The 24,966-nt window shown below is 43.2% G+C and overlaps 1 protein-coding gene across 1 annotated transcript in view; it reads right to left on the bottom strand.

Annotated features, from left to right (window-relative positions):
• Window positions 1-24,966, bottom strand: part of HNRNPH3 (heterogeneous nuclear ribonucleoprotein H3) — a 79,531-nt gene that overhangs the window by 49,514 nt on the left and 5,051 nt on the right. The window lies entirely within an intron of this gene.

A 24,966-nucleotide genomic window follows, 5' to 3' on the forward strand; every position in this document is an offset into this window, starting at 1 on the left:
GACTGAACTGTATGAATAATTTTATATAAGTACATAATTGAAAGGGTCTTAATTTTATTTCTCAAATGTATGCCAACTTCTTAATAGCTATTTTGGGGAAACAAGTCCTTGAGATGACTCAATTCTTTTTGCATGAAAGTTGCTATTTGAAGCATCTTTGAGGCATGAGTTGACTTTTCATCCTATATTTTCAAACCCTATATTTACTTTTATATGTGATTAAAATTTTTTCTATTTAGCAATGGACAGCTGAGTCAGAATAGTCAGGGCCACTGTTATATTTAATGTGTTTACTTGGTCAGCCTGCTGACAACTGACTGAGTGGCCACAGTGGCTCCAGAAGTGGCCTCCAGGGAAGCTGAGGCAGGAGTGGGGGAAGGACAGGCGCAACCAAATAGATAAACAAGAGGAAATGGAATGACATCTTTGGGTAGCAGGAGCATAGAACCTCTAGAATTAGCATCCAGTATAGCGTGAGTTTTCTGCTCATAGGAGCAGGGCAGGTTTGAGGGCACTCTAAAATCTCTAGTCCTACTAGGTTTTTCCTTGCCTCTTCTGATTTTGCCCACCTCTTGCCTATCTAATCTTATTAAGATTGGGCGGGGGGAGGGGGGGCAGAGAAACAAGATGGCGGCGTAGGGAACAGCTGCACCCACCGCCTCCCACAACCACATAAAAATTACTCAGAACCTTCTGATATTGGCTGAACAGAAGCCCTACAACCAGGGAACTAAGGAGCATCAAGAACGATAGAAGGGGCGGAGACACTGGGGGATCTGGGCTGAATCCCAGAGACACAGCCCTGGGCCCACAGCTGGTGCTGCGGGTTAAGCCCGGGAGAGACATGTCCCTGGGTGGAGGTTTCCGGGAGGAGTGAGGGGTCCCAGCCCCACATCGGGCCCCCAACCCAGGGCTCCAGGGCCAGGAAGAGACGCCCCCACAACTTCAGGCTGTGAAACCGGTGGGGACTGTCGCTGAGGGTCAAGGAGGCTGCGGGAACCCCAGCAGCTCCTCTTAAAGGGCCCACACATGGACTCCCTCGGACACACTCCCTCTGACCCCAGCGCCGGGCAGCAGCTTGAAAGGAACCTGGGACACTTGCGGAGGAACTAACCTGCCTGAAATCTGGGCAAGAGGTGGAGGAGCAGCTTTCTCCCAGGTAGAAGGGCTTGCAGAGACCATTGCTCCTTAGCGAGTCCACACAACCAGCAGGCAGGCGCCATATTTGAATCGCCAGCACCTGACTCACACCTTTGGCCCCGCCCTGTGATTCCCAGAGGCCCCGCCCCTCCCCACCTGCAGGCTCATCCAGGCCATTTCCGGGGGCTTTTCTCGAGCCTCATGCTTAGGACTTTCCTAAAATCTCTCAAACAAGCAGCAACAAGCCCCATATGGCTTGATAAGTGGCCCCAGGCCTGGCACTAGCGGCAGCCTGCATTGGCTCATAGCTTGGCCTCTCCTGGACAATGCAAAGCCCAGCACAAGTAGCAGCCAACTACAGTTTGCTGTGTAGCTCATGCTGGGTGGCCCTGGGCAAGGCACTGGCACAGGCTGACTTTGCACCTCCTGGGAGGCCCAGAGACAGACAGTGCACCTGGTGGTCAGACTCGACCACGCTGGATTACAACCCTACCACATCCATGAGTGACACACTCAAGGGGCGCACTTGCTGAACACCAAAGCTCCACTGAAGTAAATCCTGCTCCATAGGGGTATCTCCAGCACAGCAGCTCTTTGGCTGTAGTTGCAGCTGGTCCTCACAGCTGATTGGCCTGGGGGTCAGTTCCTCCCAGTGACGCCAACAGCAACCAAGGCTCAACTACAACAGGACAGTGCACACAGCCCACACAGGGGAGCACCTAGAAGGCGCAGATAAGGTGACTGGGGAGGCTGAGCCACTGGACCCTACAGGACACCTACTACACAAAGCCACTCTACATATTCCGGGAGACATAGCAGCTCTACCTAATACATAGAAACAAACACCTGGAAGCAGCCAAAATGCGGAGGCAAAGAAACATGTCACAAAGGAAAGAACAGAAGAAATCTCTAGAAGAGGAACTAAATGAAATAGATCCAAGCAAGCTAACAGATACAGAGTTCAGAATTTTGTTTATAAGGATGTTTAAGCAGACTATTAGGGAAATAACTGAGAAAATCGATAACATAATAAAGTACCAATTTGAAATGAAGGCTACAGGAACTGAAATGAAGAATAATTTACAGGGAATCAACAGTAGAGTAGAGGATGCTGAGAATCAAATCAGCAATTTGGAACATGAGGAAACAAAAAACACCCAACCAGAAGAGCAAAAAGAAAAAAGAATCCAGAAATATGAAGATAGTATAAGGAGTCTCTGGGACAACTTCAAGAGGCCCAACATTTGTATTATTGGGGTGCCAGAAGGGGAAGAAAGAGACCAAGAAATTGAAAACCTATTTGAAAAAGTAATTACAGAAAACTTCCCCTACCTGGGGAAAGAAATAGACTTACAAGTCCAGGAAGCACAGAGGGTCCCAAACAAGAGGAACCCAAAGAGGCCCACAGCAAGACATATCATACTTAAAATGCCAAAGGTTAAAGACAAAGAGAGAATCTTAAAAGCAGCAAGAGAAAAGCAGTTAGTTATCTACAAGGGACCACCCATACGACTGTCAGCTGATTTCTCAACAGAAGCCTTGCAGGCCAGAAGGGACTGTCAAGAAATATTCAAAGTGATGGAAAACATGGAACTGCAACCAAGATTGCTCTACCCAGCAAAGCTATCATTTAGAATTGAAGGTCAGGTCAAGAGCTTCACAGATAAGAAAAAGCTAAAGGAGTTCATCACCACCATACCAGCACAACAGGAAAAGTTGAAGGGTCTTCTTTAAGAAGAAGCTAATGAACAAAAGAATCTGATGAACTAAATAGATCCAGAGACATTGATGCATGTAACAGACGATCATATTTCATAGGAAAGAGGGAAGGGGGGTGGAGGGTGGGAAGAGATTAACCAAAGAAGTTATATGCATAAATGCATAACCCATGGACACAGACAATAAAGGGGTGAAGGCCTGGGGAGGGGGTGGGAGTGAAGTGGAGGGGGTCAGTTGAGGGGAAAAATGGGACACCTGTAATACTCTCAACAATAAAGATTAAAAAAAAAAAAAAGAGTGGGCACAGGGTTATGTGGAGAGAGACTGTTGGAATGTATTCCTGCACTAAGTGTAACATTACCATTGGTTGAAAAACACGCTCCTAGCAAAGTTAGCATCCCCTGGTGTACTGAGTTAGATTGGGTTATGCTAATGTAGGAAACACCTATAAAATCACAGTGGCTTAATATAACAAACTTTTATTTGCACTCATATTATTTGTCTAGTATGGGCCAGGAGGGGTTCTGTTCATTATGGTCATGCAGGGACCCAGGCTGATTTGCATTCTGCCATCTCAACATATGGCCTCCATGGTTGCTGCAGCAGGAAGAAAGAATATATGAAAATCTCACCGTGTTTGGGCTCAGAAGTGATAGGTGTCAATTCTGCTCACAGCCTATTGATCAAAACTGGTTACATATCCCCATCTAATAGCAAGGGGACCTGAGAAGTATCAGGGAGGTCATGGATGTACTCTGTGTGCAGTAAATACAGCTGCCACACCTTGGGAAGATTTTTAGGTTACTCAAATGGTTCCTAGTTGGATGGCATCACTTGGGTAAATTCATCACAGTCTAGGGATGCAGGCTCAAAAGCCTATCATGTAAATGTACCAAGAGAGAATTTATCTTTCAGGTGCAGATTCACGTTAACCCTGTGCATAGAGACTGATATATAAAGCCAGAATACCAATTTTTAATTTTACAATGAAAAATGTAACCACAGAATGGTTTAGATCGGAGCATTTTCTCCCCATTTGCATTTCTGTTTGGGAAACCAAATTATAATCAGAAAGCTGTTGGTGACTATAGAACTAAAACAAGGAGTCAGCAAAATGGACCTAAATGGCAAATGCCATCAATACATGATCAGCTTCCTCACATTAACAGTGCATTAGAATCCTATCACACTGCAGTTCGTTTACTTGAATTTAACTTTATACGCTCAGGGCAGGGCCAAATGTGATTTTAGTGTTTCAATATATTTATTTTTGAAACAAAAAAGAAAAAAATACTTTAAAAAAGGAAGAAAAAATATTTTATTTTGGGGATAACCATGATCCCTAATTCAAGACGACAATTTTATCTAACACTCAACAAAACGGTGAAGTGTTCCAGCACTGGAGAAAAAGCTGTCAGTGTTGGGCTCATGCACTGGTATAACTGCCCACTCTGTTTTATAGGTTATTTATAGGATTTTCAAGGATAATTACAACACTCAGTTTTTGCCTTTTACACTACGGTAGCCTGACTCCAAAATGCTCTCAATGATCCTGCCTTCTGCTGTTCAGACGCTTGTGCAGTCCCTTCCCACACTGAACCAGAGTTGGTCTGTGTGACCAATAGAAAAATCAGAAGTAATGGTATGTCATTTCTGAGGTTAGGTCATAAAAGACTGCATCGCCTGGCCGGGCATGGCTCAGCGGTTGAGCATCAATCTGGGATCCAGGAGATCAGGGTTCGATTCCCGGTCAGGGCACATGCGGCCTAGGCAGCCAATCAATGACTCATCACAGATGTTTCTATCTCTCTCTCTCCCCCTCCTTTCCTCTCTCTGAAATCAATAAAGATATGTTTAAAAAAAAAAAAAAAGACTGCATCTTCTGTTCTGGTTGACTTTCATGTGTCTCTCTTTCTCTCATCACTTGCTCTGTGGGGAGCCAGGTGCCCATCATGAGCAAGGAACTGAGGCCCTGGACCAATAGCCACATGAATGAGCTTGGAAGCAGATCCCCCAGCTCATCAGGCCTCAGAAACCTGCAGTCCTGCTGACACCTTGATGGCAGTCTTGTGACACCCTGTGCCTGAGGCACCTAGCTAAGCTATGCCAGGTTCCTGACTCACAGGAACTGAGAAAATGCTTGTCGTTTTAAGTCACTAAGCTGTGAGGTAATTCGTTTTGCAGCAACAGATAACAAGCACACTATCTTTTTAACTTCATTATGAAAATTTTGAGCATATACAAAAGTAGAGAGAATAGTGTAATGAGCTCCCATGAAACTACCACATTCAACAATTTTCAACTCATGGCCGATTATTTATACCTCAACCACTTCCCCTTCTCCCTGAATTATACTCAAGCAAGTCCCACAAAGGCATCATATCCTTTCATTGAAAATATTTCAGTAATTTAGCTCTAAAATATAAGGGCTCTTAAAAAAATAGTAACCTCAATACCAATATCTTATCTATGGAAGACAGACTCTTAAGGTAACCCCGATGCCCGCCTCCTCATGTTCACATGCTTGTATTGTACAATCAACTGCCCTCGAATGTGACTTGCTTATAACCGATGAAGTATGACAAGGATGATGGGACGTATGTGACCCTGTGGACATGATTATGTTACATGAGACTAGCACTGGTTTTGTTGGCGTCTCTCCCCCTTGCTGGCTCTGAAGAAACAAGGTCCCATGCTGGGGAACCCTAAAAGGAACTGCAGGCAGTCTCTAGAAGCTGAGAGATGCCCCTAGTCAACCGCCAGCATGAAGATGAGGCCCTCAGTCTTACAGCAGCAAGGAACTAAATTCTGCCAACAACCCGAGTGAGCTTGGAAGCAGATCTTTCCCCTCGGCTGAGTGTTCACATGAAGTCGAGACCCCAACCCTACCACGCACCTTGACTGCAGCCTGGCAAAGGACCCAGCTAAGCCATGCCTGGTCTCCTAACCCACACAAACTGTGAAATAGTAAATGTGTGTTGCTTTAAGCCACTAAGTTTGTGGTGATTGTTGTGCAGCAATGGTAACTATTACATTTAAAAATTAGAAAGAATTACTTAATATTATTGAATATCCAGTTAATATTTCTATTCCCTGATTGTCTTACACATTTTTTACAGTATTTTTGTAAGACATGGTGACTTTAGTCTGCACTTGTGTGAGATGTGAGGCCACCATATGTAACCTGCCTCACAGCACAGCTTGGCCTCTCCCAGGTCCGACCTGGTCAGGCCCTCTTGTCTCCCTGAGTAACCTTTCCCAGGGCCTCCCTTGCTGACCAGCTCTATCTTTCCACCTCGATCAGAATATAGTCAAGCCATTCCATTTCTTTAATGCCATCAGACATTGCCAAATACCCCAGAGGTGGGGCAGCGGGCAAAATCCATCGACCTGGTTGAGAATCACTGCTTTAAGTTGACCTCGTTTTTCTCTCCTCTGATTTTTCTTTCCTTCCTTCTGGTATGATTTAACTCTGAGGGTAGTTCTAGTCAGGGTGTGAATCCCCCTTGCTGTCACTCCCATGTATTCTGCAAGTTAGGTGCCCAGCTGGGATCCGAATTCATAGCCTGTGGGTTATATCTGCTGGTTAGCAATCTGACATGATTGGTAAAATGTAGTCTGCTGTCTCCTGTGTGTAAGATGCCACACTAGAAGCTGGTGGAGGTAGAGCTGGGGAGCAGGCTGCAAAGGAGATTAGAGAGGGAGCTTACAGAGCTCTCAAGGGACTCTAAGTGGGGAGACCGGGCTCATCCTTTTATGAAAAGATAATGAGCACTTGCACTGGTCAGCGATTAGGGCCTACGCATCACTGACAGACACTGAGTGCTATGGCACAGTTGGGGGTACTGAAGGACGGGGCTTAGAAAGACGGGATGAATGACTCAGAGATGAATGCATAAGGCATGTCTGGGTTTTGTCTAAAGTTTCTACATCTAGAAAGTACCCTTAGGTTATGTGGTGACAGAGAGAGAAATAAAAGAAAGTAATTTTTTAACAATCCAGCTGAAGACGTAGCATGTAAACGCAAGGACAGAGAAATAATAGCGAAAGATATTTTTATTGTTTTTTAACTATATACATCTACAGAAAGGTCTTGGGAGTCATCCCCAGTGTATGAGAAAGGGTAGAATTGTGATTCTCTAAGTGTGGTCCCTGCACAAGCAGCACCCATACCACCAGGGTGAGAGCTTGTTACAAAAGCAAATTCTCAGGCCCCCTCCCAAACACACTGAATAAGAAGTTCTGCAGGCAGGGATCAGAAATCTGATTTTTAATAAGCCCAGGTGATTCCAGTGTGGGCTTAAGTTGGAGAACCACTGGTGTTCAGGCCTCCAGATCTAGCCACCGTTTTCTTTTCTCCCAGGCAACAATTGTCTATGCAGCTCAGTAACTTTTAAATGTGCAGTGTCTCAAAATCTCCCTGACCATACCAATATACTTGCTGCTTAGTGCAGTTTTGGAGGAGCTGTGTTTTTTTGTTGTTGTTTTTTTTATAAGCTTCCAGCTTTGTTCGGCATAGAAAAATTAGCTGTGCTCAGGTGGGAGCTGTTCAGTAATGTGTTGTTAATAAACAGATTAGTTAATCAGCCATGATTTATTAATGATGAATTAATTATGCCTGATTGTGCAGTTCTGCTAGCTAAATGGAGCTTTAAAGAAGTTATTTTATTAATCATCATGGTGCTAATTGCAGACACTTACAGAAGGATCACTAATTAAAGATGCAACCATATGCAGAACAAGTTGGGCTGCTGAGACCTGCAAGAATAAGAAACACTGATTTTTAGGGGAGCTAAAACTAACTTTATTTTATGCAATATTAGGGAGTTGGTTTGGCAAAGTTAATCATTCACTTCAAATTAATATTGTAATCTTTTCTTGTGGGAATTGATCCCTATATCAAAAAGTGTATAGCACTGTAGTAAGATTCTGTTCAAGGGGTAGATTGCTCAATCCTACTTTCTGTTTTACACACATGCAAACTGCTATCCTGAGTCTTTGCTAAACAGAAACCATTGACTGATGGTATGGGACTTACAGCAGTCCTTTGTACCAGAGAGCTTCAGGTGAGTGGAAGGTTGTGAACTCTCAGACAACAGGCACACCCTGTGTATCGAACCACAGTAAGAGGATTCACAGCCTTGTGCTGTAGGAGCAGAGAAAGAAACAAGACCCTGCCGTCAAAGGGTAAACTCAAGGAGAAATAACAGGAACATTGTCTTCAATTTTTAGCTCAAGATTAAAGCCATTTCATGATTTTTTTTTGGTTATGAATATTTGTTTGGAGTTATGCAGCATCCAAACACCATCCTCCTAGCACCTTGGACTGGGAAATTCTCATTGTGAGTAGTAAAAAAGGTAGTGCTCAACTCCCACTAAGAAGTCAAGATGCTACTTCTTCCTCTGCAAATTAGGGGCAAGCATGCTACTCAGGCTTAGCCAATCAGAAACAGTCTCCTGGGAACCTGGGTCCTGAAGGAGGAAGCAGTACTGAGGAGGTGGCTGGAGGCCCCTGGTCCCTGCAGTGGCTGCTCCATGAGCTGAGCTAGGATTCCAACAGTCGGAGAAGCAGGAATATTTGTATAATTTTGGTCTATTGGGTAATACAGTCAAGTCTGTAGGAGCATATATGGTAAATGTATGACGACAAGAATGATAAAGACAATGGTGATGACAGACTTCAAGGTTGTCCTGATTTTTTGGGAATCTTTCATCCTGCACATTCCCTAGCCTGCTCATTGGATTAGGATTAAGCATGTGATACAACTCTGGCTAATGAGACATGAGTAAGTTTTTGGTTCAGGGAGCCAAATGAGGAAAAGAACGTGGAGTGGAGTAAACCAGCTTTGGGCATTCACAGGTTTATTTAATCCCCCAATTTTTGGTATGGCATCCTTCCCTCATATGTGCTTGGTGCCCCTGAGTCCAGTGACCTGTATTATATTCTCCAAAGAAAAAAATCCCCAATTTTTCCCAGAGCAGGGAGGGGGAATTGCCCAATGTGTGAAATTGGGCTCATATACATGTATTTTAACATATGCATACAATGTGTATCTACCATCTAGATAAAGATATAGAATATTTCCATCACCCCAGAAGGTTCCTTCATTCCCCTTCTCAGTAAAAAACAAAAACGAAAAACAACTCTCTATCCCCCACTCCGTAAGAGAATCATTATTCTGTGGCTTCTGTCACCATCAGTTAGTTGCCTATTCTTGGACTTTTATAAGTGGAATCACACAGTATATACTGTTTGGTGTTTGGCTTCATTCATTCAACATAACATTTTTGAGATTTACACCTGCTGTTGAGCTCTTTCTTTTGATTGCCATATAATACTCCACGGGATAATTATACTACAATTTATTTATACCTTCTCCTGTTGATGATAATTGGGGTTGTTTGCAATTTTTTGCTATTACGAAAACTGATGTGAACACTTCCACCAGGAATGCATGAGAGTTCTTGCTCCACAGCCTCACTGTCCTTGACAGTGTCAGTCTTTTAAATTTTAGCATTCTGGGGGAGTGTGCAGTGATGTCTCACTGTAGTTTTAAATTGCATATCCCAGTGAGAATGTGTGTTGAACAGGTTTCACAGGCTTATTGGACCTCTGGAGATCTTCTGTAAAAGTACCTAAGTTTTGCCCTGGCCAGTGGCTCAGTTGGTTGGAGCACTGTCCTGTCCACCAAAAGGTTGCTGGCTCAATTCCTGGTGAGGACATATACCTAGGTTGTGGGTTCGAACCCTGGCAGAGGTACGTGCCTAAATTTCTGTCCACTTTGTAATTGGGTTGTCTTTTTAAAATTGATTTATAAGGGTTCTTTATATATTTTGGACATGAATCCTTTGTCAGACATCTCTATTGTGGATATGTTCTCCCAGTGTCTGGCCTGCTTATTAACTTTCTTAATTACTAAGAAATAATTGACATACATCACTAAGTTTAAGGCATACAGCATGATGGTTTGATTTACATGTATTGTGAAATGATTAGGGAATATACGTTTTATACATACGTATTTATTTCTACATCTACCTACACATGTTGAGAACCATGAGTTCAAATGAATTATCTCCAATTTGAATCCAACATCGCCATCCCTTTCTATATTTATAACTCCCTCTACCAACAGTGAGAAATGTTACTTCCACTATCATTAATATATCTACTTATTTGATCAACCCCCTTCTGTAACCATCTGCCATCTCCCCACCCTGTATCCTACAGGGAAGCCCTGCTTTGCCTGCTTGCACTCTGGCTCCCATCCCAGGCTACCACGCATCACTACATGGATACCCCTCTCTCCCTGCTTGGATTCTGTACCCTGGGTCCCTTCCGTCTGTGTGCCCTATATTAGGTGTGTTCCACCCATTAGTACCGATTTGCCCCCTTATCTCAGGGTTTTACTGAGTGCTGAGTGCTCAGTTTTCTACCCTGCACTTGCTCACAGTTCCACCTGTAAATACTGAGTCTTTCCTTTTCTTGCCAAAAGGGAGTCCTTCTCCCCCAACTATACTCCTCCTTCCCCATTCCCCACCCCAGGAGACTGTTATTGATAACCTGGTATAGTCTTCCACACTTTTCTTCATGTCCATATAACCCATCAGTGTATATACACACATACATACAATTTTGGTTCTGTATATGTGTGTCTTAAAGCAATAGTGTCATGTTACATACCCCTCTGCATCTTTTTTCGTGTAACATTCAACTGCTATAGATCTTTTAGCTCATTCTCTAGCTCGTTCTTTCTAGTGGCTAAACATCATTCCACAGTGTTGATTGATTGACTGATTGATTCATTCATTCAATCAATACCCCTCAATCTCCTATTGAAGATCTTTTACTTTATTTCCAGATTTTTACCTTTATAAGCTATATACCACACAGAGCAATTTTACTTATTTATGCCCTAGTACTTTTATTTCTTTAGGCTAGATTTGAGAGGCATCTCTGATTTGAAAAATGTGTGTATTTTTCATTTTAGCATTTAGTCAGATAGCTTTCCAAAAAAGGTTGCAGTTGTTCACACTGCTGTTAGCTCTGTATTCTTTTCACACAAGGCCCCCAGCAGAATTTTGGTAATCTGATTGTCATAGTTCGTCTTTACTTAATTTGCATTTACCAGACTGAGGAAGTGAAACATCTTGATACATTCACTACCATTAGTATTTTCTCTCTTCTGAACTGTCTATCACATATCTTGCCCATTTTATATTGCATTTTGTTATCAGTTTGCAAAAACACTCTGTATATGATGACCTTTTACCTGTCATGGGTGTGGGAATGTTTTCCCCAGTGTTCTGTCTGCATGGCTTTCGTCGAACACTTTAAAGTATTTATCATCCTGGCTGGTGTGGCTCAGTGATTAGAGTGTCGGCCCACCCACAGAAGGGTCTTGGGTTCAATTCCCGGTCAAGGGCATAGATTGTAGGTCTGATCCCCTGCGGGTTGGGGGAGTGCAGGAGGCAACCAATCCATGTGTCTCTCACACCTTGCTCTCTCTTTCTCTCTCCCCCCTTCCACTCTCTCTAAAAATCAATGGAAAAAATATTCTCGAGTGAGGATTAACAACAACAAAATTAATGAAGTATTTATGTATCAAATCTGTCTACTGCTTCTTTTATAGCTTCTGAGTTTCCAGTTTTGGTTAGAATAATCTTCCCTACACCATAGGTGGTATATATTGTCTCCTAAATTTTCTTCCAAGATTGTTAGTTTTAATTTTATTTACTGTGCTCACAGATTCTAAGGGCCAGGAATTTGCACAGCACATAGTGGGGAAGGCTTGTTCCTGCTCTACTTGATGTCAGGGGGTAGCTCAAAGGCAGGGCTGTGAGCATCAATGGCTTGATGCTCACCCACATCTGGAGCCCGTGTCGGGAACACTCAAACAGCTGGGAGCTGGAACAGTTAGGGCTGCTTGGACAGCTTTATCTATCTCTATATAGACTCTCCCCATGATGTTTCCAGCATGGCAGGTTTAGAATAGTTGGACTTCCTCCATGTCAGCTTGGCTTCCAAGGCCTTGAGAGCTCCAAGGAGCTCTATTATCTTTTGTAACTATAATAGGAAGTCACACGATTTCACTTCTGCTACATTCTGCTGGCTGAGGTATTTACAAAGGTCTGCCCAGGCTCATGGTGCAGGAACACAAATCTTACCTCTTGACGGAGAGTTGTTAATGTCACATTGTAATAAGAGCATATGATGGGATATATTTAACTGCATCTATCTTTGGAAAAATACAATCCACCGCAAGAGTGTTTTGGGGAATTTCCCATATTCTTGGGAAACTGGGGACATTAATGGTTAGCAAGAACTGAAACTACCTTCATTTAAAAGAAGACCTGGGTCCAACCAGCCATGGCTCAGCAGTTGAGCACTGATCTATGATCCAGGAGATAGCGGTTCGATACCTGGTCAGGGTACATGCTTGGGTTGCGGCTCGATCCCCAGGAGGCAGGCAATCAATAACTCTCTCATCATTGATGTTTCTATATCTCTCTCTTTCCCTCTCCCTTCCTCTCTCCCTGAAATCAATAAAATATTTAAAAAAACAAATTTAAAAAATAAAGGCAACTTGGTGTAAATCTTGAATTTATTTTTATAGAGAAAAGGCAACTTGTCATTGAACCATCATCAACAAACATACAGATGTGCTTCTATATCATCATCAAAGACTTCTGAAATGTTCTTAGACTACTGAACAGAAAGATACTTTCAAGGAACCAGAAACATCTAAGTGTCAGCTCTGAAAGACTTTGCAAGTTCTCAGGCACACTGCAAAGTGGATGGACCCAGTTGGATTTGCTCCACACTGAGGGAGTGAGACTGTTCCTTGGTTTAGAGCTCTTTGTCTTTATCCGTTCAGGCTGCTACAACAAAAATGCCACGGACTAGGTTAGTTATAAACAACAAACATTTATTTCTCATTGTTCTGGAGGCTGGAAGTCTGAGATCAAGGCACTGGCAGATTTGATGTCTGGTGAGAGCACACTTTCTGGTTCATAGGCGACTGTCTTCTTGGAAGGAGTGAGGGAGATCTTTAGGATCTCTTTTAGAAAAGCTCCATCCTCATGACCTAATCACCTCCCAAAGACCCTCACCTCCAAATACCATCACATTGGGGGGTAGGCTTCAACATAAGAATTTTGGGGAGGCATAAACATTCAGTCAATACAGCCTTTCTGGGGCAATGCCTTGTGGTCACTATTTCCGGATGCTGCCTAATGCTTCTGGAGAGGCTAGAGTGGCCATTCCTAGGGATGAGTGGCTTATGACTTTGTGCAAGAGCTGAATGAGGTTATCACAATACCTTTGGGCTAGGTTATTTTAAGTTACAATTTCATCAACCAACTGGAGGCTCTTTGTAGCTAAAATCATGATTTCAGCATAAAAGAAAAGAAGAGGTAAGTTAAAAGTGAACACCTGTTCTTCTAAAATTGCTCCACTGCAGGTACCAGCCCTAGAGAGTTGGCAGATGGTTCTGTGTTTCTAAGCCTGACCTTAGCAGCCCTTCATCAATCTTGAGCTGATTGATTCTCAGGAAAGAGGAGACTCTGGCTTCCCAGGGTACCCAAGACACCTTTGATTTAGTTACCACCTGAAGACCAATTAATTAGCCTACACTGGTTCTCCTAACAAAAGTAGGAAACACTGGGCACAGCCTGGCTAGGGCAGCTTTTTACTAGCTCATTAATTACCATCACCCCAGACATTGATAGTCTGAAAAGATAAAGATAAAAGCATCATTCTGCACCATGGAAGACTGGTGATCTCCAAGGCCTGCAGCTATCCTGCGCTATGGTTCTTGCAGACAAGGGGCCTCCATCTTTAAAAAATCTCCACCTATAGCACGGAAACCACCAACTGCTTCTTCCCTTGAACTTAACTCACCGCTGCCAAGAGGAGCTTATTAGTAATGAGAGAATTTGCCCCATTCACTACCAGGCCCTTTAGTTTTTAAGTTTAGGTACTTAAGTTATTTTTCTCAATCCCAGTCAAATGGGATTGTTATTTTTGTGTGAAATAGAATTAATTCATAAAAGACTCTCTAAATAGAGTATCTGGGACCTCGCCCACTCAGCCAGTTTCTCCTCCTTCATGTGTCTTGGGGCCCCGTTTCTCTCCTGGTTCCTCCTCAGTCTTTGCTCTTCGTCCTAAGCTAGGGAAAAACTGGGATGAGTCAAGGCCCGATGTGGGATGTGATGGGAATGTAATAAGAACAGCATACTGGTTTTAAGATAAGGCGCTCCAGGACTCCTCTCGTTTAAGAGGCTAACCATAAGTTGACTTCTGTTACTAAGAACATCCTCCTCATGATAGATGTTATGTTTTGGTAGTGTTAAAAGATAAACTGAAGCATATTAAAAGTATTAGTTTATTGGAACAAAAACTGATTCCAATAGGGCAATACCAAACCAGAAGTGGTGAGGAGCACTCTACTGACAGGAGATAGGGGCAAGACTTATAGAGAAGACTTGGAACACAGCAAGGAAATTATTTGGTTGGCTATAGCTTAAGCAGTAGCATTATTTGGGAAAGCCTAGCTGGCTGTTTGCAATTTGTTGTCATTAGATTTTGATTTCTTAACCTTGAGGTATTTTCAGGCTTGGCTATGGGTTTGCTTATGTAGATGGCTAAGGCATTAGAACTACCTAATAGCCTCGTTGTTTAATTAATTTAACAGTAGTTATGCATTAAACTTTCTTTTATTACAGAAAATTTCAAACAAAAGCAAAGCAAATACTATAGCTACTCTTTCTGGCCTCCTTCCCCATGCACCCTCCCCCAACCCCCATGAACCCATCATGAGGCTTCAACATTTATTAACTCATAACCAATTTTGGTTGCTGCATGCTCCCAAACCCAGGTGCTCTATGCTCCATGTTTGGATTCACATGAAACGCCATTTCCTCAGCTGAACACATCCCGGAGGTGACGCTGGGTATCAGTCTGTGTCTTCCACTCTATCTTGTGGACCAAGTCTTGAGAACACCTCGAGTGTCACATTCTATTACACTTAATGGGAAACTCTAGGCGTCCCAGTGGCGGGCAGGACAAAAGGACAGCTGTGCTGGGCTGCCCACAAATTAGGGCATCTTTGGAGACTGTCTTCCAATTCCCAATTAATTTTTAGGAGAGCTTTAATTATGCCATCCACAGTCCCCACTTAAATAATCACAGGGTCTCTGGCTTAGGGGGGAAATGAGTGACTGACTAGATTTGCATAATCATTTACCCTAATTAGAATGTCAAAAGTTGGAGGCAAAGAGGCCAAGTTGTGCTGTGACTTAGTATCATTTTAATTTAGTTCAATTTCCTATTATTACAACTGTCTTCCTTTTTGCATCTCAGGTCTTCTTTCTAAATGACTTGTAGCAAAAACAGAATGGAAAACAAGACTAATAACTCACTTGCAGGCTGAATTCCTGAAAAACTCTAAATGTTTCTCTCCTTAATCCAAACCATGATTTTAGCTTCTATCTAAATTTATAATTGCAAAGCCATTTAGATTGGGCACTGTTAATTTAAGAAGACACTTAGCTTTGAATCTAGAAGCCTGCTCTTTACATATGTATGCTCACACTTTTAAGGTGGTAGAATTATCTTCAGGTTGTCCCATAAAAAAATATAGTGGGTTGTTTGGGTCACTTTTATTCTAATGTGTTTATTTTTCAATTCTCACCGAGGATAAGTTTTTATTGATTTTTAGAGAAAGGAAGGGGGGGGAGAGAGAGAGAAACACTGATGTAAGAGAAACATCAATTGGCTGTCTCCTGTATGCACCCCGATCAGAAATCGAACCCACAACCTGGATATGTGCCCTGACTGGGAATCGAACCCGAAATCTTTTGGTGTACGGGATGATGCTCCAACCAACTGAGCACCTGGCCAGAGCTATTCCAATGTTTTAACAGAAGGATTGGTGAATAATAATAATGATTGTAAGATATACTCATTATAGATATTATTTTTAATAATGTGTAAAGCTTCTATGACAAACATTTTGGACTACAAGATTTGAACTATGTTTGCTAAAAAGAAACAGGTCTCAAGCATAGAACCACCCTGACCCATTAAAGACTGGTTAGGCATGCATCAGTGATTTCTGGGTCCGGCTGGTGAGCTACTTACCCAGGTCCTAGTTAAATCATGCATCCTGTTTCTTCCGCCCTCATTCCCTTTTAGCAGCAGGAAGCCACCTATTTAATTAGTTGGGGGTGGGAGCGTCTGTAATCTCCTGGGGTCAGCTTTAGCCCCAGGGTTGGACAAGAGAGTGAATCCAACCCTGGGTGTGGCTAGCCTCACCCCTGCAACATATGGGGAACCTGCCACGCCTTCAGCCCAAGTTCCAGCAGCAAGCATTAGTAGAGAGGCCTTCCCTGCTGGGAACACACCCTGCAAAGCCAAGGGCAGGTGGCGTCACTAGTAGAGGTCAAGCAGTTCTTAGACCAAACAGCATCTGGTGAACTGTGACAATTGGAAATCAATGTCCCTCCCTGGGTCTGTTTAATTTTATGGTTGTTTGCACAAACTTACAGCCTCTAATGGGCAGGGCAGAGCTCAGAGCATCCTCCCAGGATTGTTCCAATGGAGTCTGATGTCTTCCCATGCCACTGACAAGTTGAATTAAAGAGTCTGTTTACTAGAGGCTAGTGTTAGAGCCTGGTGATCAGGCTAAGCCAGACTAATGGTGGGGTTAGCTACTATCTATCCAAGGCCTGGAAGTCTGGCCACAAATGCAATACATGTAAGCCTCCAAAGTCTTTACCACACTGTCTCCAGCCTGGGGAAGGCATGTGGATTCCTCTGTGTGTGGCAATATTGAATCATGATGCTCAATGCTGCAGCTCCATGCTATGCATGCCACTTTTCTTTAGAATGATGTAAGATTTTTAGTGCTTAAAAGGCTATGTTCTGCAGTCAGATAAATTCAGGCTCTGTCACTCACCAGCAGAAGGACCTTGGGCAAGTTTATTAACCTCGCTGGCCCTCATTTTCCTCATCTGTAAAATGGAGATAATAACTATACCCACCTCACTGGGCTGCTGAGAAAATCAAATAATATGTTGAAAGGTTTTATTATAGTTCCTATTAATACACTTTTACTAAATCTTGGGTATTAAAAATGACAATAAAGATAATAATGATAATTCCAGCCAAACATGAGCAAGATAGACCTGTTAAAATAGGCAGGAACAGAAGACTTGAATGAGCAGCACTGGTTTTATAATCTTGATTTTAACCTTTTTACCCCTGAGCTCTGTAGTCTTAAAGTTGTATGGAAATTCTTTAACTTGTTCATTTCTCCCTTGTTTTGATTCGTTAGTCTTTCTTGTTTCTCAATAAAGAGGTGAAGACCCAGGCATAACGCTGTATTTTGATTCACTCTGTAATGAATGGGTTGCTGCTTCTAAAGACAATCCCCAGGTCCTATCAGAACCATAATGCCAGGGAACCCAGCAATAGTCATGGCAATGGCTTCTGTCCTGTTTCTCAGAACATGGTCGTTGTGAGTCATTCCCAGGAGAGAGTTGGATAATCAAGATCTAGTGCTGACTCATATGGGAGAAAAGCTTTTGTGTAGCCGGGGATGGGGTTGCCCTCTCTAGGGTCAGATACTCTGGTGGAATGTGGGCCTGCCTGGCCGTATGTTCCCCATGCTCGCCTCTCTCCATCAGAGGCAGTTGCACTGCACTGGCCACTGAGGGAGAAGTGGGGAGGAGCCCCTTCTGAGTGGGGATGGGTGCGGAGGACTGAAAAGGAGGGCCAGTTCTCCCAGACAGACAGAGAGCAATGGTGTCAGAGAACCGCGCTATAGCCAGAATCACAGTTTCCAGAGATGCTTCATTAGTGTTTTTTTTAAAATCTATAGCTTCAGCTGATCCCATCTTCGGGGCAGTATGAAAGGGTCCTCTTTTCTCTAGTAGAACCAACTGGCTCACAACCAACCCTCCAGTGATCACAGTGCAGTTTCCTAGGCATAGCTGGAGCCAACTGACAAGCTGGCAGTTCCAGTTCTCTCTCCTGGGTATTTGAAAACTTGACTGGAATAGACAAGTGGGTTGGAGCAGAGTCATCTCATGACAGTTAGTGTTCCAGGGCCAAGAGCAATGGCTCCTAAGTCCCAGGTCACCTTCATTCATGTTTAGCCAGAGAACTGGTTGTTTAAGCTTCCTTTGATTTAGTGAGCTACTCCTCATAGCATTCCACATCTCCTTTTTGTTTAAATTAACTAAAGACTGGTTTCATTTAGTTTTTTTATTTGCAAGAACCTTAAGTGACACTGTTTCCTACTAAAAACTTAAAAAAAGCAGAGAGGGGTGAGTTTTGTCTGTAAGCCTGTTATGTTTGCAAGTGGTTTAAACCAAAACCTTGAGAATATCATAACAATAAAATTTCCTCCCTATGAGGCACCTTCAACCACAACAGCTATAAGGCTGCATGGAGATGCATGTGCCAGGTAGGGAACCAGCCCAGTCTGTTCCTTGGCTAAATGATTTACGTCAACATCTGACCACCTGGGATTTAAATTTGTGTGACACAAAATAACCAAGTGGGCGTCCTTGTGAGTAGGTGACACCGGAGCACTAATTCTTCAAATGCCAATGGTCTCTGAGAAAAGGCGCCAGGCTCACCTAAGCTGGGCAAACCTGTGCAGGTAAGTATGTTTCTTTTTCTTTATGAGCTACAACATTACCGATGAACTGGAACAGCCTTGGCTATGCTCACCATCCACTGAAGAATGGAAGTAGGAATGAAGACTTCCTACTTTACTACTGGAAATGTTTTTTTCCATAGGATCCACACTGCTAATCCATGTTTGGGCACTGGTTTAGATTGGGAAGGTTTTAACCTCATTTTTAGCAAAGGGCTTCCTCTGAGGATCCAAATGTGAGGTTAGGGCCATTTATCAGTGACAATTCTGAAGCTGAACAAGAGATGAGTCTGCCTCCCAGCTCCCTCATATAGGGAGATTTTCTACATGATGTCACCAAGGGTTGAGTAACTTCATAGCAGAACTAAAGACACAAGTCCCTGGAAGGTCCAGTTCAATTTTTTTTTTCCCTTCTGTCCATGGAGTGCATTCTCTTCCCATGGCAATGACCAGCCTCCTCCCAGGTAGCTGCCCTTGGCACCACCCATCTTCACTTCTGCAGGAGCCCTTCAGGGCATCAGTAGTATTGCTTTATCGTATGACAGCTTCACGTGATTCACCAAAACTTTCTCCAAGCTGCCTGGAGTTTTCATGTTTCCATGTCATGAGTTAGCAGTTACAGCCTTCTTATGGAGCTCTCCCCTTGAGGACTCAAGTGCCTTCCACTTGTCTCTCTAAGTCTCCCACTCTCCCCCTCCACCCCACATGCAGATAAAGGGACTGAGGTCAGACCAGGGTGAAGTAGCTAGGTGAATCTTCAGGAAGGTCTTGGGCAAAACCAGAAAAAGGTTGGATTAACATCTAGGAACCCATAAGCAGTCTCTGGTGCAAATGAACTGCAGGAGGGTCACCTCCTTGACTCCAAGGCACTGCTGCTGACCACCAAGCACCCAAAGACACACACTGTTCCTGTTCTGAATTATGTTCCCATTTCCAAAGTACCACCAAATAAAAACCCTGAAAAAATTTTTCAACGGACTAATTTCTTTCTAATTTTAGGCACTCATATGGTATGATCAAGTTGCTCCCTCCTTTTTTTAGTTTGTATTATGGAGACTTTCAGACAGGAAGAATAGTATCATGAACCACAATATGCCTATCATCCAGCTTCAGCAATTATTAACTCAAAGACAATCTTGTCCTACCTATACTTCTACCTATTTCCCTCTCCCTAGATTATGTTGAAGTAAATCCCACACATTATATAATTCCTTGTGGCTATTTCAGTATGTATCTCTAAAATATAAAGACTTAAACAATATAACCATGATATCTTTATTATACCTAAAATAACTAAAAATTCCTTATTATCAAATATGTAAGCAGTGTCTAAATTTCCCTCATTGCCACATAAATATTTTTAGAGTTGACTTGCTTGAATCGGAATCCAAACAAGGTCCACATGCTGTATACGGTTGATATGGTTCTAGTCTTATCTAATTCCATAGGTCCCCTTTCACTTTTTTCCTCATGCAGGATATTTGTTGGCAAACCAGTCAATTGTCCTACTGAGATTCTCAATTCTGCATTTTGCTGATTGCCTCCCCATGGTATCACTTAACACGTTACTCTGTCAATGCAAACTTATTGCTAGATATGGAGGCCTAATAAGATTCAGGTTCCCTTTTTTAACAGGCATACCAGGTGCTGTGCTTTTCCATCAGGAGGCTTACACTGTGGGATTCTGTTTCTCTCTCTTTTTAATGGGTTAATTGAACAATAATTAGAAGCATTCAAATAACAGAGGTAGGTTATTCACAGCCACGTGTCTACCACCAGGCCTTGGACAATAAACTGTGGGTTAAGCCAGAGTTTGAATCTGAGCCTGACACCAATGCCCTTCTTTCTATTGGCTTTCTTCCTTTCCTGGGTTCCTTTATACACAGTTGAATTTTGGGCTGGCTGCCAACTGAGCAGTGAGCCTGTGACCATACTCCTCACCAGCTAGTTTTTTTTGTCCTGAAAGTTTTCCCAGCCCCAACATGCTTCTTCTAGCACATCCACCCCACCCACAGCACCACCCAGATAATTTGCATGCTCATGAGTAACTTTATAAGAGAAATCTTCAGGACTGGAAAGAATGACTAGAATGCAGAGGAGAAGAAGCTGATGCATTAGTTTCAAAATGGTGAATTAAAAGACTTTTGAGTATAAAGATATACAGATATCTTTAAAAAATCAACCACTAAAATGTTTTAAGATGGCCTCCTCCTTAATGTAAAAGTATGGATTCAGCTTGCATTTCCCAAAAATGTTTTCTGTACATACTGCTCCATGGATATCCTGAGATGAAGAGGTTCCATGGCCATATAATTTGGGACACTGAGTGGCTCATCCCAAGAAAGATTATAATCATAGTAAAGGCTCTGAAAAGTCCTGCAGTAAAAAGCCTATATAGTTTTGTTTAGTCAGAATCTCCTTTTCTTTATCAAAGGGGAACAGTTTCAGGATACATTTTGGGAAAGACATTTTAGGGAATAAAGCTGACTTTCTGGGTAAAGTGAGGCATGGGAGAAAGGGATCATTGAGGGCTAAAGCCAGAAGTGAAATTTCTCTGACCCACTGAGTCTGGGTCACTAGGGAGATTGAATTAGTAAGAGGTTCTTATAATGGGCCTCTGCAGAAAACTCTTGTTCTAGGGGTGTTTCTTGGCCTAACATCGTCAAGTACTTAAACTTTTGGCTTCTCAGATGACTTATCTGCCTCCAGGCAGCGTGGAGGCAGGAACCAATGTCACCTGCTCCCCAATTCATTGTTTATCAGTTAGCAGCAGAGAAAATTTGCTAAGGTGAATCAAGTGACCTAGAGTGACAAATTATATGACAACTGGGCATTAGACGCTGGGGAACAGGACAAATGTACTGCAAGGAGGGGGTGTGGAGGTCATCTGTCATCTGAGCACTGCGGTCAGCAGTCACTGTCGACTGGTAAAGCATGGGTGCTCACCTGCCTGGTCCATGGAGACTTCAAGAACAGGCAGCGGTGAACATGCAATCAACGGGAGGTCGGCGCTGGAGGGGGTGACTCCGTGGTGAAACTGGTCTGTGAGGAGGGCGGTCAGAAGCCCAGGGTCAGAGGGGTATTGAAAACTTAGGTTCTCTCGTTTTTGGTACTGACTTCCAAGGATCTGATATTGTGTGAAGAGATGCAGAAGCAGGATGCTATAGGTATGATGAGATGTAGAAATGATCAAGTGGTGGGTCCTGGGGCTAGGGAGGTATTGGTAAGTTGAAGCAGGCCCCTAGTGCTGGGAGAAGAGCAAGTGTCCAGGTCTTGGGAGGAGAGAGCTCATGTAAATGACAGACCCCACTAACCAGACTGAAGGTCAGGACAGGCATTCAGGAGCCTAAGGAGGAGGGCATGCAGTGGGCCAGAGGCAGTTTGCAGGAGGATCCAAAGAAAGATATAGTCAATGAGTCCTCAGGAGCCTCTGGTTCACCCTCAGGTGCGTGACACCAAGCTCAGGGCTAGGAACTAATTCTAAACCACTAGTGGGAGCTGGCCCTCCAAGGAAACCTCACACTTGGTTCACAGAAATAGGCTAATCTGTGCCTGCAGATCATCAGTCCCATTGCTTACTGTTTAGCAGGACTAGGGCAGGCTGGGCCTGGCACAGTACAGCACATATGTCTCAGCACATTTCATGAGCATCTACTATGTCCCAGGCATCATTCCAGGTACTGGGAGCACAGGGATAAACAGGTCCTGTCCCTGACATCAACATTCTTCCAGACAAAACCCAGTGCAGCACACAGCATGGGCTCTAGAAAGAAAGAGAAATGACTTTCAAATCTAGTTGCTAGCTGTGTGGCTGTTTAACCAGGGTCCTTGGTTTTCTTGGCCACAAAATTAAAATTTTAAGTCCCTACTCAAAGGATATTGTGAAGATAGGAACTAACACCTGGTAAGCATTTGGTGTTTCTTGAAAGTGTTAATTTTTTTTATGGTGATGTCGGTTTCCTTCACTTAAGGTCAGCTTTAGTAAGAACTTCAGTCAACCAAGAAGCAAATACATATATATTGAACACACCAGCAAGACCCAGATATCGAAAATTTACCCCTTCCTTCAAAAAACTTATAACCTATTTAGAGAAACAAAATAAAATCTGTAAGATACCAACAATAGCAGTTTTAAATATTCACCAGGGTAGAGAGATTTGTAGTGTGGTCAACTCTATTTCTAGTGTCTACAACAGTATCTGGTACATAGTAAGTATAATACATATTTGCTGAATAAAGGAATGAATGAAAATCAGTTTGAAACAATAAAATAAGTTGGTGTAAGGTTGCCAAATGAATAGAAAAGAGTACACACTCATATGGCTACCAATGTTGGATTCCACTTAGAGACAGCCTAGGAATCTGACTGGTAGAGATGTCTGGTCTTGGAGGCATGGTATCTTTTTGCCCCCCACCCCCTTCATTGGAGGTCAGTAGAAGGATAGGGCACAGACAGGGAAGAATCACACATGATGGTGGGTAGGAATGGGAACACAACCTCAGAATTAGAAGACCTGGATGTTTGGACAATTAGAATAACTTATTCAGCCAAGCTGCTGAAATTGCACAAGGAAACAAAAAAGCAACACCAACTAAAATCAACAGAAAACTGCTTTCCCCTGGGGCAGGGAGCCCGCATCAGCGGCTGGCCTGGGCCTGTGAGGCCTCTGAGCTTTTACTCTGAGCTGACTCAGGTACTGCCTGAAACCTGGATTGTAATGAGAGCCACCCTTTGGGGAAGTAAGCCACCTGCTCACTGTGAAATAGCGAATACCACAGTTTCAGAGCAGAAACGAGCAGCAGGCACGTTGCCACCACTTTTGGAGGGCACAGCTTACCCCCAAAAAGTCCATATTAGCAGGAGGAAAAAGAGCGGTGTTGCTAGGGGAACAGTGTCTACTCTCTCTCTGTGTGGGGGGTCCCTCCATCTGCCTTTTCCTCCTCCCTTCCTTCTCTGGGTATTTCTTGAGCATCTATTACGTGCTAGACACAATTCTAGGTACTGGAGATGCAGCTTGGGACAGTACACAGGAAGACTCTATATCCCCAGAGTTTCCAAACAAACAACTAAGGATATAAAGCATCTAACAGGACAGGAGCTGAATGACACCATGGAGCCAGCTACGAGAAAGCTTGGGAAACTGCATTTGAGGCCGAGGGAAACAACCAGTGAAGAAGCCCCAACGTGGAGGTGAGCGTGGGCAGTGGAGGAGCAGCTTTTTGAGGGGACAGCAGTAAGAGGTGATGTCAGAGATTTGGGGCCACCAGCCCAAATCCTTCTACATCCAAAGCACAGTAAAATCTCCTTACTCTTAAGTTCCTACTGGTACTATGTATTGCCACATGCCTAGGACAGTGGTCCCACACTCCTATCAGGAAAAAAAGCATTGGCATATACTCACATATATGCATTTATACTTTGTATAGTATAAAACACACCCCAAGACAGAAATGAAAAGAATGAGATAAAAGAAATGTCAGCAAAATGTCTACTCTTTTCCATTCTCTAATGGACTGTCTATGCGCCTCTTGGGGAGCATGACCCTTGTTTCCCACTTGATAGGTTTTTAAAAAGTTTTTATTTTTATTGATTTCAGAGAGGAAGGGAGAGGGAGAGAGAGAGCATTCCCTGAAAATTAAAACTTTAAAATACAAGAGCTCGCTTAACATCATCGATAAGTTCTTGGAAACTGTGACTTTAAGCAAAATATCATACAACAAAACCAATTTTTACCACAGGCTAATTGATATCAGAGTTAAATTCCTAAGGCATATTTCTGATCACAAAAACACTACAAAACTTCTAAATAAAGACCCCAAACACTTCCAATATTAAACACTGAAATAAATGTGACCTATATATACATTTAAGAAAGATTAATAAAAACAAGTGAGATAATTCTTTTTCAACCTGCTTATTCCAGTTCAGGGTGGCAGGTGGCCAGAGGTTCTCCCAGCGGCTCAGGGGCAGAAGATGGGAACTCATCCTGGACAGGACACCCTTCCATCGCATGGCGCATCACACCCAGACTCACTCAGACTGGGACAGTTTGGACACGCCAATTCACCCAACGTGCACCTCTTTGGGATGGGGGAGGAAGCTGGGTTACCCGGAGAAAACCCGCACAGCCGTGGGGAGAAAATGTGCAAACTTTACGCAGTCGCCCAGGCCAGGAATTGCTTTTTTCTTCTTCTTCTCATCAATGTTATAACGAAATGACACTGAACTTAAGGATATTAGAAGACTGGCTGTATGTGTCTGTAACTGTAAAACTGAACCTCACACTATAATGAAACCACCAAATTTACTACCCACTAAGGCCTTAAGCAGCCTTTTTTTGGCTTGTCTCTGATATTTCAAACTTGCTCCAATGTCAAAGGCTAACGGAACCCCTGTGAATCTGTTCTCTTCTTCCGGTCCCTGCCCAGGCCATGGGAC

Source organism: Miniopterus natalensis, chromosome 14, assembly GCF_054644295.1.
Source record: "Miniopterus natalensis isolate mMinNat1 chromosome 14, mMinNat1.hap1, whole genome shotgun sequence".
Taxonomy (NCBI): Eukaryota; Metazoa; Chordata; class Mammalia; order Chiroptera; family Miniopteridae; genus Miniopterus; species Miniopterus natalensis.